Genomic DNA, 5,678 nt, shown 5'->3' with positions numbered 1-5,678 from the left:
GATAGCGCTTTCTGGAAGAACAGCGCATACGCACCAAGTGCCCCTACGCGCGAGGGGTAATTCTGCTAAAAATTTTCTAAGTTAAAAAGCTGCAGAATTCACAGATTCAGCCCCTAATCTTCCAACAGACATAACGTTCTCATTTTAAATCGTTTTTCACTCGTTCTTCGAACGGCATGGACATCCCGGATCCAATTTCATTTCTAAACAGATTTGGCACAAAATGGAGATCTGTATTCCAAGTTATGTCCCGTCAAAGTATGCCCAAAAACCATGTTTTTATACAAAACCACAAGGTGCCCTTTTCAAAACAAGCCATTTTCAACCCTTTTTAAAATCAACCAAAACATGCTAGTTTCAACCCTTTTTGAAATCAATCAAAATATACCAAAATCAACATCAAGCCTCCTCAACTCATACATTAACGCTTTGCCACGATTCACAAAACCGCCATATAACCATTTTTACCCATTTCAAACAAATGGCTAAATTACAAACACATTAACATGTCATACATCTTTCCTCATCCCAATTTCCAACAATACTATTTCCAATCAATCGTCATTACACATAATCAATGTTATACTCACTGTCACATGGTTTCACCCACAAATCAACCTTAATCATTTCTCAAGTATATATCACAACATACATATCTCTTATGCATCATCATACCATCAAGGCATCAATAAGCATGATCACATATATGACCATATAACATACCTCAACCAAAACCAAACATACCTCATCTATACAATTTCACCCAAAATTACTAATTTTCACACTTCAATTCCTCATACCTCATTATTCAATAACCAACCCAATCATTCATATATTCATTATCTGAAATTCATCCAATCACTTGTGTCATCATACAATGCACACATCAGCTTACCTTCCTTACCTCTTTCCGGCCTCCGGCCCAAAATTTACGGCCTCTGGCCCAATTTCACAATTTAAATGCATAAACCACAAATCAATACTCATCACCCAATACATCAAATTTTCAATACACCAAGCATACAAGGCCACACAATTCTCAACCCAATCATTAATTCACATTACATACCAACTATGCATATTAGCACCAACCATTTACACGATCCAAACTTAATCCTAGGGGCATCTAGCCTAGGAATTCTCATCACACCACACGGTACTTAAATGAAACTTAAATCGTATCTCTTGTAGCCAAATCAATTGAGCCTCTTCTTTGGAAGTCTCCACCAACCTTAGCCCCAAGCCTCACCAAAGTTCCTCAAGTAATACCAATCTCCCAATTGTGCACCAAAACCATCAAATGCACTAACATAACCAATATCACATACATACAACAACCTAGGGCTCATAAAAATGACAATTCACAAGGGTTGGAGGGTTTCTTACCTTAACCCACTGAAGTTTGTGATGAATATCACCCATGGCTTATACTAGAGCACTCCTAAACAACCAAAATCACAAGGTTTCCTCAAAACCCAAACCAAATTCGAATTTGAAGAGAAAAATGAAAACTGGGCAGAGGATAGTAGATTACTCATCACAAAACTTAGATATAATTGTAGAGGATGAGAAGAGCGACGCGTGGTCGCAAACGGCTCATCAATCGGAGCTTCGTAGCTCAAGTTATGGTGATTTGAAGATCAAAGAGAGTTAGGTTTTTTCTCTTCTCTTCTCTCTTCCCAATTTCAGCGCCCAACACCCCTTCTTTAGGGCAAAATGAGCTGAAATGCTCATAACTAATGTTTATATATGTTGGGTCTTGGGCCCACTTAGGCCCGGTTCACTTATTTTTGTCCGTTGGCCCAATTTTGGACCAAAATCTTTAAGATTAGCGCTCTAAATCGCACTTCAAATATTTCTACCTCCCCTAATTATAATTCCTCATTTCTTAATCTTATTTACTCATAATCAATTTTCTCAGCTGTAGTACCAGACAGGTCTCAGCCGGTACTGCCGGTCAAAATTTCACTGCGCGTTTTTACGCAAAAAACTATGTCTTCTGACTCAGAAAAATTCACTGAATCCAAATATCATATTTAAATCATCAAATTCCAATTGCCAATTCTTCCAACCATATTTGCTCCTATTTAACTTATTATTAATTAATTTCGGTTAGACCGGGTATTACAAAACTTCCATACAACTCTATCTTGCGTATCACGTGCCATCTTTACCGGCCTTAAAGACTCGTGCAATTGATCCACTAACTCCAACTCCCATTGGTATAATTCTCATCTCCATTAGAAGTTCTAAATCCACTCTAACCCATCACAAAACCCACAATCCCCTATAACAGATCTTGTTTGGTTTCAGACAGAGAAGAGCCTCGAAAAACTCATCTTAAGCGGACCACTTTATAGCCAAACGTCTTCCCAGAATCGAATTTTCCTTCCATCACCCACCTCCATGGACAACCCAACAATCATCTTATCTCTCACAATATGGTCCTTAAACTGCAGTTGACAGATATCCCTTCCATGGACCTCCTGTACTAGGAAATGTCTGAGTTGACAGCATCACATTGGGGTTCAAGTTGTGACAAGAGCATACAACCTTCTTCTATAAAGGACACTCCTCTTTTGAAAAACACCACCACCACTTGAAAAGGAGAGCTGTGTTCCTCATCACGGCATCACCCACCCCCAACCTACCCAACTTTTTAGGAGCCTGAACCACTGCCCACTTGACAAGTGCCATACCATGTTTGCCTTCCCTCTTACTGATGTGGGAAAATGTCGGTAAAGATTTCACAAAAATTATCGTGTTGCAAGTATAGTTTTAAACCGACAATTAAACCTCAATCAAGTTTAAATTGTTCGTCACAAGTACAAACCCACTAAAATTAACCGAAGTATTCAAACATCGGGTCGTCTCTCAAGGAATTGCAGGGAAGTATATTTATTATTGGTTATGGGAAAGTATATTTTTGGGTTTTGAATTAGGGAACAAGAAAGTAAAATGGCAAGAAAATAAACTAATAATTAAGTAAGCTCTTAGCAAGGAAAGAGAATTAGAAGTCCTATCCTAATTATCATCGTCAATTGTGATGGTAAATATAAATTACCTTCACTTAGTTAACCTCTAACCAATGGACGAAGGTCAAGTGCATATGATCAACTTGAGCTCACAAGTCCTAGTCAACTCAAAGTGAGAGACTAGCTTTGGTGAAGTTCAAGCTAACCGGCAATCTTCAATTACCAATCAACAAAAGACTTTTGATAACTCAAGAGTCTTTAAATAATCAATCCAAGGTAAGAGCATGAAAATCTAAATTAAAATCCTCCCAAGAATTTTATCAAACACTTGGAAGGTACAAAATAAAAACATAGAAAATTAACAAGGGATATTAAATCTAAACAACCAATTGCAAGCATCAATGACTAGTAATTAAAGAGAGCAACAATAAGCATAGAAAACATAAATTGCATTCATATGAATTGAAGGAAACAAGAAGAATTCATAAACTAAATTTGTATCATAAAGGAATCAACAAGAGAAATAAATAAACCAAAGTACTAGAACAACTAAAAGTAGAAGAAAACTAAATTAAAGCAATATAGAATTCTGAATTTGAGAAGAAATAAACCTAAAAACCTAAAACCTAGAAAGAGAAGAGGAGAGGGCCTCTCTCTAGAAAACTACATCTAAAATCTAAAGTGTGTGAATGATTGATTCCCCCATTCTGCTCCGCTCTACAGCCTCTAATCTTTAGTTTCGGGCTTGAAACTGGGCCAAAAACAGCCCAGAAATCACCCCCAATGAATTCTGATATCTGCAACACATGACGCTTTGTCACGCATACGCGTCGGCCACGCGTACGCGTCGCTGGACTTTTTCACTAGCCACGCGTAGGCGTCAACCACGCGTGTGCGTTACTTGGCATTGGCTCAGTTACGCATACGCGTCGTCCACGCGTATGCGTCGCTTCCAGATTCTGAAAACTTCAACTTAGTGTATTCCTTCCACTTTTGCATGCTTCCTTTCCATCCTCTAAGCCATTCTTACCCTATAAAACTTGAAAATACTTAATACACATATCACGGCATCGAATGATAATAAAAGAAGATTAAAATTAGCAAATTTAACACCAAAGAAATATGTTTTCAATCATAGCACTTATGAATAAGTGTGAGAATAGTGGATAAAATTCACTCAATTTAGTATAAAATAAACCGTAAAATAGCGGTTTATCACTTACTCCATAGGAATTTTCTCTGTAACGAAATCAACGTTTCTACCACTGACTTCGGCATCTTATACAGACTCAAATAGTACACCGGCAAGCTATTCAACATAAACTTAATCAGGACTAACTTGCCCGCTTTGTTAAGGACTTTTGCCTTCCACAAACTAAGCTTCTCCTCTACCTTATCAATTACCGGTTTCCAAGTGCTGACCTGCCTTGGGTTTGCTCTTAAAGAAATGCCCAGGTATCTCACTGGAAGGTTCACCACCTTACATCCCAATAAGTTACACATATTGTGAGTCCATGGCTGTTCACAGTTGATTGGGATAAGACTGGATTTATCGAAGTTTATGCTTAACCCCGACATCATCTCAAAGCACCTCAGCAATCACGCATAGTTTCTGATGGTCTCCTCCTCTGGTGGGCAGAACAATATAGTGTCATCTTGAAGATGTGACAACTCTATATTATCCTTGCCAACCAGCAAATGCAAAATATGTTTGTTTCTGACTACCTCCCCTACCATCCTATGCAGAATATCAACAACCAGAACAAACAATAATGGAAACAGTAGATCACCTTGTCTCAAACCCCTCTCAATCTTAAATGGTTTAGTTGGTTGGTGGACGAAATTGTGATCACATCAATGTAGTACTCTTTGTTATTGTATGGAATCATTATTATGGTTCTTGGCTATGTGTGGACACAACTCCATTCAACTTAACCAGCAAGTGTATTGGGTCATCCAAGTAATACCTTACATGAGTAAGGGTCGATCCCACAGAGATTGTTGGTATGAAGCAACCTATGGTCACCTTGTAAATCTCAGTTAGGCAGATTAAATGGTTATGGGTTTCAAAAATTAATAATAAATAGAAAATAAAAAGGGATAGAAATACTTATGTAAATCAATAGTGGGAATTTCAGATAGGCGTGTGGAGATGCTAGAATCCTTTTGAATCTCTATTTTTCTTATTGCTTTCATCCAATCCTTCTTACTCCTTTCCATGGCAAGCTGTATGTAGGGCATCACCATCATCAATGGCTACTTTTAATCCTCTCGGAAAAATGGTCCTATGCGCTGTCACTGCACGGCTAATCGTCTGGAGGTATCACCCTTGTTGATAGCTACATCCCATCCTCTCAGTGAAAATGGTCCAAATGCTCTGTCACAGCACGGCTAATCATCTGTCGGTTCTCAATCAGGTTGGAGTATAATCCCTTGATTCTTTTGCGTTTGTCATCACGCCCAGCCTTCAGGAGTTTGAAGCTCGTCACAGTCATTCAATACAGGAATCCTACTCGGAATACCACAGACAAGGTTATACTTTCCGGATTCCCGGGATCCTACTCGGAATACCACAGACAAGTTTAGACTTTCCGGATCCCCATGAATGCCGCCATCTATCTAGCTTATACCACGAAGATTCTGTTGGGGAATCTAAGAGATATGTGCCCGGCCTAAAGTAGAACGGAAGTGGTTGTCAGTCAC

The sequence above is a fragment of the Arachis duranensis genome, chromosome 10 (assembly GCF_000817695.3).
Source record: "Arachis duranensis cultivar V14167 chromosome 10, aradu.V14167.gnm2.J7QH, whole genome shotgun sequence".
Taxonomy (NCBI): domain Eukaryota; kingdom Viridiplantae; phylum Streptophyta; class Magnoliopsida; order Fabales; family Fabaceae; genus Arachis; species Arachis duranensis.
This window is presented reverse-complemented; position numbering follows the sequence as displayed.